Raw genomic sequence first — 15409 nt, forward strand, 5'->3', positions numbered from 1 at the left:
TTGGGCCCAATGATGACACATAGTAGTGAAGGCACCTAACATCGCAATTCTGGAAGTTGTTCCTTTGTTTCTCCTTTTGGGGGAAACATACCATGTGACTATTCTGATTTGGATCCCCTTGTCATTATTATTTGAGTGATGATACAATTTGCTGCATTATGGTTGTGAAACTCTGCACCTGTTTTAATCAAATCAAACTTAAAGCAGTACCTGTAAGAATGTTTAAGATTATATGAGGTATTTTAATTATTAAACATCCTATCAAATATATACATATATGTGATATATTAATCATATGCTAGTTGATGATGAGCCATGTAGTGTTGGACATGCATGAATCAGACTTGATCTGACTCCACTTGATGTTGATTTTGATTTTGATTTTGATCTTGATCCATTTCTTGTCATGTGGCCAATGGCCTACATAGATTCCTTTATTCTCTGCTCTACTATTTGGGAAATTCTATTTCGGCACACTTAATTATCTTAGTGCACATCTTTTTTCAACACACGCTTATGAATTTGATTATTAATTAATTTTCTCAATCCACATATTTAAAATTACAATTATACCCTTCACTCATAATCATTGTACACACATCGCTCAACTCTCTTTTCCACACACTTGTTCAGTGACCCTACTTCCAGATTTGTAGACCCATGTGAAGACTATTCAAGACTACAGTGTAAAGTGAAGTGAAGACAAAGTCCTCCATTGAAGACCCTATTGAACCTCCATTAAAAACGCTATTGAAAACTTTTCAAAATATTGTTGAAGATGAAGTATCTTTTTATTTTGTTATTGCATTTACCATTTTCACATCTCTATGTACTCCATTGCCATAAAATCTTCATTTTTTTTTAAAAAAAAAATAATGTTTTTTGGTTTGGAAATTTCAGTACTTGTTTTCTGAAATTATACATTTAATTTGAAACTTAACTTCCGAATAAAATTGATTAGTTCGACAAATTTGTTTTGAAAAAAAAAATTTTAAAAAAAACTTTCGGCAGTTGATGTCCAAATATAATGAAATAATTCGGCAATTGATGTTCAAATATAATGAAATAATTTGGCACCGGTTGTTTGACTGAAAAAAAAAATTAAAAAAATTAAAAAAATCTATGCACAAAACAACTAACATTTTCATTACTAATAGAGTATAAATCTAGAGATTGAAGAAATATGAGAGTCATTATGAAAGTATTGTTTTGCAAGTAATAGAGAAGTATAGAGTGTTTAGCAAATAAAATGACAATAATAAAAAAATTAGGGTTTAGTTTTTTTTTACTCAAAAGGTGTACATTTAGAATTTTTTTTTTTTTAAAAGATGAATATAGAAAATATTTTCATATAATATTATGGGTGTTAGTGGATGTGAATGATAATCATTTTAGTTTAGAGTATAATTATTATTAAAATAATATTTCATTAAAGTATGTGCACTGAGATAATTAGGTGCGTGTGAAAATAGAATTTTCCATACTATTTATTTCAATATGAGTTAGCTTCATTTGGTAAAGTTCATTTTCTGATTTTTTTTAGCTTAAGTTTTAATAACTTGTGCTGTTTGTTGTATTTTGATAATGAAGAATGTTTGGCAAAACTTTTTAGCCCAAATAATCTCAAAAATTTAAAATTTTAAAATATGAGTTTAGCACCTTTATTATTATTATTGTTGGTTGTTGTGTTTCACACATGGTAGGATGTTAGTAGAGTTCAATTATTGTAGCAGACTAATACCACAGCATTGATCTGAACCTAATATCTCCCTTTACTGACTTAAATAATTGTACTTTCTAATTTTTTATAAAAACAAATATAAAAAAGTAGAGAGATAATGTGACAAAAAAAAAATGTACTTATATAGTGTATCCCAAACCAAGATATTTACCTTCTAGATGCGTGATGAGTAGTTTGGGCTCAACCATGTTTGACTTCGCAGTATGTTTATGCGTAAATAGTTCACAAACAATCAATTGATACTCTGGTTGGGGGATTTGAGAAATGATTTGGAAAGGAAAAGAGAAAATGAAGGTGAAATGTGAATAAAATATACTTATATTTTACTTAATTTCACACAACTTTTCTCTTTTCTTTTCTAAATCCCTTCTCAAATCTCCTAACCAAACACACCATTCATTTGAGAAAGTCACAGGCCTAATCAGTAATCTCACAATTTGGCGAAAAAATGATTGAGCTGCAAGACATGCAATCAAGCTCAAGCATGAAGGATTTTCCACTATCACGATAATTTTATTTGTTAAATCAATCTCAAGAACAATATCAAATTTGTCTATACTCTTGCTAATTGTGAGCAAAAGCATTGGTTTATTGGCCTCTCTATTAAAATGAAATATACTAGTCATGGTTGGCAGGCCAGTTTAATTATATAAATAAAATAAAAAAAAAATCAACCTCAAGTTATTTGCTTTAATAAACATCCTTGTTAAGCCTAGATTGAACTCTTTATTTATTTGCATTATGATATATAATTAATAAGAATAACATATGCAGACAATATGTGGTGGTGTCTATTATAAATTATAATGGACCACTTGATTGGGAATAAATATCTTACATACTTTATTATTATGAGCAAAAGAAGTTTTGAGAGCAAAGACAACTCTCCAATGATTGGAAGGATTGGAGATACAAGGATGAGTTTCTTTTAGTTTGTCTTCTTGTTTAATTTTTTAGCATGGAATAAACTAAATTTGATACCTTTTATGATAAATAAACATTTGTTTAATTAATTTATTAATTAATATTTGGTTACTAATTTATTTTAGAAACTCAAACCCCAATTAACACGCCGGAGATGAATAAGTCCATTTATTTAGTTTTACATTCCTTGCACTTATTGTATATATATTTACTTAGATATAAACTTCGATTTATATTAATTAGAATCGGCTAATTGGCGTTGGATTGGTGTTATATGCTAATATTGTTATGCAAGAGAAAAGTGTGTCTGTAGAAATGCATTTAACTAAACAAATATCTTGAGTGTTGTTTGGTCTATAATGAGAATATGATCACATGAGTATCTTTTTTGTGGGTCTGCATAATTTTTTAGTTTTGCTAGGAACAGTGTGTTACACTTGTGCCCTGTTTATTTCAACGAAAAATATTTACCTGTGAAATTTTTTTTAAAGAAAATATTTTCTATATTTGATTGCAATTTTAAAATTAATATGTAAGTAGTTGCATTAGTAGTGGTGGGGTGCCAATGGTGATACGGCAGCGGTGGTGATGGCAATGGCGATGGTAGTGTGGGTAAGATTTCAATTTAGAAAATGTTTTTTACCTTTCAAAAGCGAAAGGCATTATGCGTCCAATTAAGCTATTTTTTTTGTAATTTGGTATACATTTTCCATTAACTCTGTTGTTTTCTTTGTACCAAATCCAGAAGCTGTGTGAATCATTTTCGTGGTGTTTATTTCTGAACCCATGTTTACTTCACTTCAAAAAATATATATATATATATTCCTCTTTCATTAAGCAACATGCTAATACTCTGATCTAAGACATAATGCAAACCAAAACTTGGCAGTTTCCCAGCTAATAACATTTTGGGATTTTTGTTGTTGCGAAAAATTGTGACAGTCGGGGGACTGAAGGGGGAGATTTCACAAATCACTAATGTTAAGAATCATGAAAAAAAATATTACGAAACGCATCATGAAGATTTTTCATCATTTAATTAGTATGTGATGTTTTATTGTATATGTAATATAAAGATGGAGAATCTTTCATGATCATTTTCATGATATTTCTTTCATGATCTCTAGCATTACTCTTCCCAAATCAAGTATAGCATTGGATCCTCAGTCTTTAAAACATTTGTTACCGTCTTTAATGCACTTTTAACTATACGAGATTCGTATATTCTAAGAAATTCTCATCTTATCATATAGTTGAAAGTGTATTAAGAACAAAGAGATGATTTTGAGGAGATTGGATCCCTTCTATGTATTACGACAATTTATTGTGTAATGACACAAATATCTAAGAAGCTTCATAAATTACTTGTGAGCTTTGATATTATAGAGAATGAAAATAATAAAATTATCTATAATCTATATTTTTAGCTGAGATAGCTAACAATTTGACTTGAAATTTTAAGCCTTAAATCAAGATAATTGAGAAGTTGAGATGGATTTTGAATTATCGCCAGTATTATTGAGGCGTACAAACATGACAAAAGACATATTGTGATGTTGAATATATATAGTCATGCACGAAAGTGATTAGTGTTTGGTAAACAAAACCAGTTTATAGTGACAGGTTTAAAAAACGATGATTTTATATTAAGGGCTGAGCTGTGTTGAATCCATTAGAAGTTCTTGAGTATTCAACTTGACTACCCATGACATGATGTTGTTGTTGTTTTTATTTATTTATTTATTTATCTATAAATAATATGATGTTGTTGATGTGTTATTTGACTGCAAAAAGTTGATGTAAGTAGCAGCAAATTATATTAGTAGTACCAGAAAAAGGAGTACTCCCTCCGTCCCAAAATATTGGTCCTTTTTGGGGAATTCAACTTTTTTTGGTAGTACACTTATTGCATTTGAAAAAAGTTAGTTTTCCAAAATTACCCTTTTGATAGTACATTTTTTGGGAATATCAATGTCATAATTGTACTTTTTAAATTGTTTATTAATTAAAAAGAAGGGCAAAATAGGAAATTTACATTATTTTTGTACTTGATTTATAAAGAGGGACTAATATTTTGGGACAATGAAAAATGGAATAAGGGACTAATATTTTGGGACGGAGGGAGTACTAGAAATTACTTCTTTTTTCTTTCTTTCTGATAGTGAGGATACAAGAGTTACCACTACCAATAGCCATGTATGTGGTTGTAATAGTTTGCTTTTAAAGCTCAGTTGGCTCAAAAAAAGAAAATGTTTGACGTATATCCCATGCCATAAACAATCATTGGACAACATTAACATTGTATTTGAATTATAAATTTAGATAAGAATTTAAAAAGAAAAATAGATAATGTGTGGGTGAATTTATGGCTATATCTTGAATTTATGGCTATACCTTGAACTTCTATACTTTCTCACCATTCTCTTTTGCCACTGTTCTTGATTCTTTTTCCTTCCCTGTATCTCTATTGTTTCTGAGTGCTATACCTCTGTTCTTGAATCTGAAACTTCGTCTTTGTTTTCTCTTTTTTGTATCTGCCCCAGATCTGTGCCTTCAATCTTGATCTTCATAGTTCTTAGGTTTGGGATTTGTGCGTAGAACCTTCCAATTTAGGGAAAACTGAAATAAGCCTTATCAGCCATTTCTTTGATCTTTACCGAGGTTCTTGTAACCCTTCCTAAAAACGCCCATCTTCTGAAACATATTCTAAATTGACATAATGGGTATGTGGAGGCACAAGGTAAATACCCCAACAAAACTTGAATACTTTAGGCAGGAATTCTCTATCCCAGCCGATGTTCATCTTAAACCGGCTGGGGACAGTGATACCATCATGCCCACAGACCATACGATGCCCTTCCCTATAGTAGCTTTCACCGAATGTGGACTCCGGCTTCCACTTCATCCCCTTTTCCGTCATGTTCTTTATTTCTATAAGCTGAACCCCATGCAACTTACTATTAACTCCTATAGGGTGATCAATGGTATTATAGCCTTAGCTAGGCAAGAGAACCTTAGAATTACCCTGGCCGACCTTCAATACTGCTATACCATGTGCCCTCTTGACCTGAAGGATAGGGGTTTCGTTTATTACCTTAAACCGAGATCTACTCAGTACAAAATCGTAGCCGACCTCCCAGACTCCAACAAGGGGGCTGGAGATGATTTTCTCATCGCTTCTGGAAATTGGGAATTTGGCCCAGATGAAGATGTCCACCTCTACCCTCTTCCTCGAACAATTACAGAGGGCAAGAGTAAGAGCCCTGAGTCAACACTTAGTTGTTTTTATTTAAGTCCTTAATACTTTTTTGTTTCTGACGTCTGTTTCTTTGTCCTGCAGATCTTCATCAGCCACCGAAAAATTTTCGTCAATCCTTCTTCCCAGGAACAGATCTAAAAACACTCCTCAACCTTCCAATCCATAAACGAAAGGCCCCACTGTTACTAAACTTCATCCCCACATACAAATCCACTTTACCCGACGTCCCAAGAAAAAGAAAGAAGAGTCTTTCTCCACCCACAGCCACAACCTTAACTGCTTCTACATCCCGAACGGATCAAGAGTCCACATCTGACCCAGCCGATCTTCCATCAACCTCGGCCCCCTACTTAATACCAATTCCTGAACGTAAACGTCGACGAAGGCTTGTAAAGACTGCCGAAATGGTTCGTCCAAGGCCTGTTGTTCAAGACCTTCTCGCCGACCTTCCAACTGACTCCGAAGCCGCACCAACGCAATCAATGCTCCCACCCAACCAAAGAGAGTAAAAAAGGCTCAGCCTAAGGCCAAGGCTACAGATGCCGAGGCTGAGGATGCTTTGCCGATTTCTAAACTAGCAGAAAGCAAAAAATCAGCCTCTACTTCAACCAAGAGGTCTGCTGAGGGCCAACCCTTGGGGTCTACACAAACAAAGAGGCCAAGGTCATCGTCTGCGACGACCTCGGCGTCAAAGAAGCCCGATGTTCCATGGGCTCCTGAACTAACCCTGGAGGACAGGCCTATCATGGCCAGTGAAAGTGCCGACGATATTAACGTTGGTGTCGCCCTTAGCACAGCTCTCCTCCTTCCAAATGATTTGGAGCGAAATGCTAAACTTAGTGAGTATGAGAATTATGCTCTCATGCTCCAACATTCTGTTCATGTAAGTATTTCTGTTTGTATTTGTGTTTTTTCCTTCTGTTTCTTTCTGAGAAAATTTTCTGACACTTCTGTTTTCATTCAGGCTATCTAACACGCCCATTCATTTTCAATGCAATCCTTTGAAAATCGTCAAAGATTGGTTGATATGAAGAGGGAAGCATCTTCAATGAAGAGAGAGATAAAGGCCCTTGAAGCAAAAATGAAAAAACTGGAGGATCAGGCCGAGGCTGCAACGAAAGTCCAAACTTTAGCTCTTGAGAAGGCCGAGGCTGCTGAAGCCGTTAAAAAAGTAGCTGAAGCCGAGAAAAGAGAGGCTGAGGCTAGGAAGGCTCAAGCGGAGAAAGAACTCCAGCAGGCTCTGGCCACCAAAGAGGCCGAAGTCAAAGAGGCCGATGAAAAGGCCTATGCTCAAGGCATGGCCGACGTCGCAGAAGACTACAAGCTTCAAGTCAGGCAGGCATGCAACAGGGGATTTTCCCTTGGTTGGATGTCCTTGATAAAGAAGCTTGATCTTCCTGCTGACTCGCCATTGCATCAGGCCAACGCTATTCCTTTACCATTTCCTCCACCTCCTCCTGAAGGTGAATCAGAGTCTGAGGCCGATGCCGTAGATGAAGATGAAGAAAAAGATGATGGTGAGGCCTTGGTGAGAAAACCCAAGGATGTTGCCGAAGCCAAGTCTCCTCCTCCGGCTGAGCAGGTTATGGACTTAACTTTGGATGAGGAGGGTGATGAGGTTGAGGGGGTACCCAAGGAGACTACCACTGGGCAGTTATCGTCTAATCTTCTCTTGGTAGAAAGAAGTGTTGAGTCAACAATCGCAGAGATTGATGCCGAGATACAAGCGGAAAAAGTGGCCGACGAGGTACCACCAGAGTCGTCCGAGGTCCCAGTCCCTGCAGTGGCTAACACTGAAGAATCTTGAAAAAATTGCCCTTTTTACTTTTTTCCTTCTTTTTCTGTTTTTTGTGCTTTGTACTTTTTTACTTTCTGGATAATGCAAAACTCTTTCTTTTGGCCGATGTGGTTTCTTCAATATGTAACTGCAACAGTTCTTCCTCTGGATGTTTTAATCCTGTGATATTCTGTTGACTGCTTCTGCATAGTCTTGTACTTAGAAAATTTTTTTTGCATGTTTCTTCATGTTGCTTCCTTTGTGCAATCTTCTCGGGATTACATATCTCGGGTATAACCGTAAGACTTTTACTTTGGCAAGATACTAACCTGCAAACTTTTCATAAATTTCAACAAGTATAGAACATATATTTCGGAATGTAAACTTTGCAAGCTTCTTCTCAATTCTTAACAAGTACTGAATGGTAATCTTAGTCTAACCTACTTGTAAATTGCTACAAATTTCAACAAGTAATGAACAATATACTTAGCCTTTATTTTAACCTGTAACTTTCTGTATACCTCAGCGGGTGGTCATATGTCGGCTTAACTCCAACTTGTAAATTGCTACAAATTTCAACAAGTGTTAAGCATCTTTCCTAGGGTTTAAACAACCCACATATTGCTATGAGAACTTTAAGCAATAACCTCGGCCTATCTTCGACTTGTAAATTGCTACAAATTTCAACAAGTGAAGATAAGGAATCAGCTTAATTCCAACTTGTAAATTGCTACAAATTTCAACAAGTGAATTAAGGAATAATCTCGGCTTAACTTCAACTTGTAAATTGCTACAAATTTCAACAAGTGAAGATAAGGAATCAGCTTAATTCCAACTTGTAAATTGCTACAAATTTCAACAAGTGAATTAAGGAATAATATCGGCTTAACTTCAACTTGTAAATTGCTACAAATTTCAACAAGTGAAGATAAGGAATCAGCTTAATTCCAACTTGTAAATTGCTACAAATTTCAACAAGTGAATTAAGGAATAACATCGGCTTAACTTCAACTTGTAAATTGCTACAAATTTCAACAAGTGAAGATAAGGAATCAGCTTAATTCCAACTTGTAAATTGCTACAAATTTCAACAAGTGAATTAAGGAATACCATCGGCTTAACTTCAACTTGTAAATTGCTACAAATTTCAACAAGTGAAGATAAGGAATCAGCTTAATTCCAACTTGTAAATTGCTACAAATTTCAACAAGTGAATTAAGGAATACCATCGGCTTAACTTCAACTTGTAAATTGCTACAAATTTCAACAAGTGAAGATAAGGAATCAGCTTAATTCCAACTTGTAAATTGCTACAAATTTCAACAAGTGAATTAAGGAATAACATCGGCCTAGCTTTGCTTGAGTTTGATATGTCTTTAATAAACATCCATGCGTAACTTTATCAATCATACATGTTGAAAGGATTCTGAAAAGACTTTATTGATGATACCGGCCAAACAATGATGTTTATCTAATGATAGAAAAATTTCAAATTACAAGTATTCCAAGGTCTGGGCAATGCTTTGCCCTCATTGTCCTCAAGCCGATATGCTCCATTGCCTAACACTGAAGTAATTCTGTAGGGTCCTTCCCAGTTTGGGCCAAGCTTGCCCTCCCTGGGATCCTTTTTGTTCCCGACGACTTTTCTTAGGACTAGGTCGCCAACTTGAAAATCTCTTGGATTAACCTTCTTGTTGTAAGCTCTGGCAAGCTGTTGCTGGTATGCTGCGAGCTGAATTGCAGCTTTCTCTCTTCGTTCTTCTAATAAATCCAGGTCTCGGGCTAAGAGTATGTCATTAGTGCCATTCTCTACTCCCTGGGTTCTGATCCCTGGGATGCCGATCTCCAATGGGATGACTGCTTCTGTGCCATAGGCCATGGCAAAGGGGGATTCTCCTGTTGATCTTCTCGGCGTAGTCCGGTATGCCCAAAGTACGTTGGGCAACTCGTCCACCCACTTTCCTTTTGCTGCCTGGAGCCTCTTCTTTATTCCATCTAGGATTACTTTGTTGGATGCCTCTGTTTGCCCATTGCTTTGAGGAAAACTCGGTGTTGAGAAGTAATTCTTGATCTTGAATTTTGCACAGAAGTTTTTGATAAGTTTGCTGTCGAACTGTGTTCCGTTGTCGGTAACTATTGCTCTTGGAATCCCAAATCTTGTGATAATGTTTCTCCATATAAAATTCTTGACGTCCACATCTCGGATTTTGGCAAGAGGTTCTGCCTCTATCCATTTTGTAAAGTAGTCTGTTGCTACCAGCAAGTATTTTCTCTGCCCAGTTGCCTGGGGAAGTTGTCCAACCAGATCCATGCCCCATTGGGCAAATGGCCAAGGGCTGGATACTGGGTTTAGGTCGGCAGCTGGCTGATGTATCAAAGGTGCAAACCTTTGACATTGTTCACACTTTTTTACATAGGCTTCGGCATCCTTTTGCATGTAGGGCCACCAATACCCCTGGGTAATGGCCCTGTGGGCTAACGATCTGCCCCCAGCATGGCTTCCACAAATTCCTTCATGAATCTCGTAAAGAAAATCTTCAACCTGCAAAGGGTGTACGCACCTTAAAAGTGGTCCAGTGAACGACCTCCTGTAGAGATGGCCTTCCGCTGTTAGACTGAATCTGGCCGATTTCAGCCTAATTTTATGTGCTTCTTTATGGTCTTCTGGCAGCTTCCCCTCTTTTAGGAATGCAATGATTGCATCCATCCAGCATGGTCCAAAGCCTACGCACATTGCTTCCTGTTCGGTGCTCTGTTTATCTATGCTCGGGGCCGACATGTAGTCGATCATAATTGTCCTCGTTTTTCCAGTTTGAATTGAGCTGGCCAGGTTGGCTAACGCGTCGGCGTGGGTGTTGTCATCTCGGCTAACTTGGAGTAATCTGCAGTTCTGGAATAGGGCTGCCAGTCGGATGACTTCCTTTGCATATGCCGACATTCTTTCGTCTCTGGCTGCAAATTCTCCTGTTGACTGGTTAACAATCAGTTGTGAATCACAAAAAACAATTACCTCGTCTGCCTCTGCTGCTGCTGCTAGTTTTAGCCCTGCAATTAATGCTTCATATTCTGCTTCATTATTGGAGGCTTTGAACCCCAGACGGATGGATTGTTCTACAATTTCTCCATCTGGAGATATCAGTAGTACTCCTGCTCCTGCTCCTTGGCGGTTTGAACTTCCATCCACGAATAGTCTGAATGAATCGCCGATGTAGATGCTGCATGGTCTGAGCTTTTCTTTCTCTTGCTTTTTTGTCTTTGACTGGGATTCTTTTTGCTTGTTGGGGCGATGCTCATCCTGGCTCGACGGAGCCCGAGGTGTGATGGCTTCAGGTGTGAGTTCTGCGACGAAGTCGGCCAAAACTTGGCCCTTTATTGCTGTTCTTGGCCTAAATTCTAGGCCAACTGGCCCAGTGTTACTGCCCATTTTGCTATCCTTCCTGTTAAGTCTCCTTGATGTAATAAGGACTTCAGTGGGTGCTCTGTTAGGACCACAATCTTGTGTGCCTGAAAGTAATGGCTCAATTTCTTTGAAGCCATTACCAAGGCTAGAATTAATTTTTCCAGTGGTAGGTATCTTGTTTCTGCGTCGGCCAAAGTCTTACTTACATAATAGACAGCCTTCTGCTCCCCTTTTTCCTCTCGGATTAGCACTGCACTGACTGCGTGTTCAGAGACTGCTAAGTACAAAAACAATTCTTCCCCTGGAATTGGGTTAGAAAGGACCGGGGTTGTGGTCAAGTACTTTTTTAGGTCGGCTAGGGCAGCTTCACATTTTTCTGTCCATAGGAAGTCTGTGGCTTTTTTCACCAGGTTAAAGAAGGGTCTGCACTTGTCTGAGCTTCTGCTGATGAATCGGTTTAGGGCTGCGGCCCTTCCAGTGAGTATTTGAACTTGCTTTGCCGATGTCGGACTCTGTAGTTCCAGGATGGCCTTGATTTGGTCTGGGCTGGCCTCAATGCCTTTTCTTGTTACCAGATATCCTAGAAATTTACCTGACCCAACTCCGAAGGCACACTTTGAGGCATTGAGTCGGAGCCGATATCTTTTGAGTATGTCAAAGACCTCTTTCAGGTCGGTAAGATGACCTTTTGATTCTTTGGTCTTTACGACCATGTCATCGATGTAAACTTCTACTGTTTTGCCAATCAGGTGTTTAAACATCTTTGTCACTAATATCTGATAGGTTGCTCCTGCGTTTTTCAGCCCAAAAGGCATTACCTTGTAACAGTACAGGCCTTTTGGGGTGATGAACGCGGTCTTCTCCTCATCTGGAGGGTACATAGCAATCTGGTGGTACCCTCTGTATGCGTCTAAAAAACTCATCCTTTCATGTCCCGAAGTGGCGTCTACTAGTTGGTCGATTTTGGGCAGAGGGAAGCTGTCTTTGGGGCAAGCTTTGTTGAGGCTGGTAAAGTCTACACAAACCCTCCACTTGCCATTCTTCTTTTTTACTACTACTGTGTTGGACAGCCATGTTGGGTACTGAACTTCTCGGATGGCCCTGGCTTCAAGGAGTCTGTCTACCTCTTCCTCTACTGCTTCGACGTGCATTAACGTCGGCCTTCTGGCTCGTTGAATCACTGGCTTTGCCGATCTGTCGACGTTCAGACTGTGGCAAGTGACCTCGGGGTCAATGCCAGGCATTTCATAGGGTGTCCAGGCGAACGCCTCCATGTTTGCCCTTAGAAAATCTTCTAGTTCTTTTTCCTCTTCTCTAGCTAAGCCTGAGCCGAGAAGAAAAAATCGTTCTTCGTCGCCCTCCTGGACGAGGATTTTCTTTAGTGCCTCTTCGCTCTTCTCGGCTGGTTCTTTCCCGACGTCTTCTAGGACTTCCATGTTTTCATCTTCAACTTCTGCTTTCTTTGGCTCCCGTATACTACAGGTGGACTTTATTGCTGCCATGGAGCAATTTTTGGCTTGTAGTTGATCCCCTCTGACTTCTTCAATCCCATGCTCTGTTGGGAACCGGAGTAGTTGATGCAACGTCGAGGGAACTGCCCCCATTGCATACAACCACGGTCTTCCCAAGATGATGTTGTATGGTGAAGGCATGTCAATTACCAGAAATTCCGTCCTGATCTTTTTAGTGCCGGCTTGTACTTCTAAACTTGTTGCACCTAGTGGCCATGTCGGTGTTCCATTAAAGCCGACCATCGGGCCGTTTGATTGTTCTAGGTCATCGGGGTGCAGGCCTAGCTCTTTGTAACATCTGACATACATGATGTCACAGGAGCTGCCTTGATTTTGTAGGATGCGTTTTACTTGGCACTCCCCAACCTGGAGGGATACTACCAAGGCATCATTATGCGGATGTTGGACCAGTTCTAAATCGGCTTCAGTAAAGGCTATCATTGGCCCTTGGCATTCTTCTGGCCGATGTCTCTTTTCCCCGACTTGGTAGATATGCTGTAAATGTCTTACCCTCTGGGTTTCTCCTCTGACTTCGTTTTCGTTGACCCTTGAGCGGATCACATTAACCACCATCGGTTCTCCTGCTTGTGGTAGCTGTGCTAGGGGAGGGGGTGCTGCTGGTGCTTGAGGCAACCTTGCCTGCTCTTCCCTTGTTCTGGCCTCATCGACCAGGTCCCTCAGAAGGCCTTGTCTTACTAGGTCCTCCAAGTGTGCTTTTAAGGCTCTGCAACCTTGAGTTGGATGCCCTTCTTCATTGTGGTAGACACAACGTCTACCAACGTTCCTTCCCATGAATTCCCCCGGTGCTCTTGCCGGTGCCCTGAAATATGGTTGATTTCGAATCCGATCTAAGATTTTATGGATTGGGATCCGGAATACCGTTGTTACCGCCTGTTTATTTCTTAATTCTATTTCTTGTTTGGTCGGCCCACTGTTGACTCGGCCTCACTTTGGCGAGCCGTTTCCCTTTTCTTGTTTCACCTCTTTGTTTCCCGATGTATCTTCCTCGGCCCTGGCGTATTTCTCAATTCTTGCCATGAGTTCTTCCATGCTTTTTGGCAATGTTTTTGCCAAAGACTTCCGTAGTGGGCAGTCATCTTTCAGGCCGTTCTTGAAAGACACAACTGCTACTTCCTGGTTGCATTCGGGTATTCGGTTGAATACCTCGTAGTACCTCTTCGCATAGGCCCTAAGGCCTTCTTCCTTGGTGATTCTTAGAGCCATCAAAGCATCAACCCTCAGGGGTTGCAGCTTGTTGGTCACGAACCTGGCCACAAACATCTCGGCCAAGCCTTCCCATGTCTTTATGCTTCCTTTTGATAACTTATGGAACCAATCAGATGCAATTTTCCCAAAGGATGAGGGGAATACTTTGCAGAGCAACGGCTCGTTCCCGCTATATAATGTCATTGAATTTAGGTATAGCCCAACATGAAAGTTTGGATCTGACTTACCATCATAGATTTGAAACCTCGGCATACTGAATCTCTTGGGCGGTTCGAATTTGTCCAGTTCCACCGAGAAGGCTGTCTTCGGTTTTACTGGGGAGTTTACCTCGGCTTCTGCATTCTGCTGCCTCCTCTTGAGGTAGTCCCTTAAGTCTTCTTTGCTCCTCCCTGGAGCTCGGCTGTCTTTAGATTTTAGTCTTTTTGGTACACTGCTTTCGGCCTCGTGGTGGGTTCGTTTGGATTTTTCTTCATGGGTTGTGTCAAAATGGAGTACTTGCCCCTGAACATGTCGATGTTCTTTGGGGTCTGGATTCTTCATGTGGTGTGTCCTTCGGGACTCTTCTTGCCTCGGTTTTTCCCGTCCGACTTCCCTGGAAGGCCGATGAGAATGCCTTCCGCTCCTGGTATGCTGAGGGACCTCGGGGATTGTTTTTCTTCCACCCTTCTGGGTGTTGGCTGCTGGCATCGGCGTATCTTGCAGCGGGTATGGTGGCTGCATAACATTATTCTGCATCATGAAGTTGACGACTGACTGAAGGTCTGACAACTTGTTCACCAGTTCTTTTACTTCCTCATCCCTCCGTAGGCATCTGTCCCTCCATACCTGGAGGTTATCTTCATTGTAGTACTTTCCTTGGTTTGCTCTTTTTGACGTGTCGCCTTCTGGGATGACGTCGTTCTCTCTGTGACCCTGGTCATGGGCTTCTGCATTGTGGTTATCTCCTTCAATGTCAAGGTCAATTGGTCTGCCACTCCCAGTGGGAGCGTCATCCCCAATATTTTCCTGCTGTCCGTTACTGGCCATCTATTCTTCCTTCGTTCCCACAGACGGCGCCAAATTGTGTGGGTGAAAATTTGACCACACTGCCCATTTAGTGATCAGCTGGAGAGCACAGGCAGAATAGATGGCTTGGGCAACCTGAAACAGAAAGAAAAAGCTCCGGCGGTGGTTCTTCCACCCGGGGGCACTCCGACGATCAAGTCAGTATATCTCTCAAAGATAATCAAGTACTAAACTGAATACTCAAAACATAAATTGCATACCTTAGACCCACGGGGGTGCCTCTCTTTTATAATATACTCAATCCAAGTCCCACTAGAAGTATGACTTCTATGAACTCTAATTTACTGTTTACTCTGGACTCTTTAAGAGATAGAGATAAAACTCCCTAAGAGTTTTATCCTTATCTTGGTTAAGTCCCCTTTTTGCCTTAGGACTCTTGCCCCTTATCTCGGATTCCGATATCTTCGGAGATGACCTCGGCTTCTCCAAGATTACCTCGGCTTAACTACCAGGGCACGTGGCACCTCGGCTGACACGTCGGCGTCACCATGCCACGTGTTGGTAT

Source organism: Camellia sinensis, chromosome 6 (assembly GCF_055761805.1).
Source record: "Camellia sinensis isolate YWXY chromosome 6, ASM5576180v1, whole genome shotgun sequence".
In the NCBI taxonomy this organism is placed as follows: domain Eukaryota; kingdom Viridiplantae; phylum Streptophyta; class Magnoliopsida; order Ericales; family Theaceae; genus Camellia; species Camellia sinensis.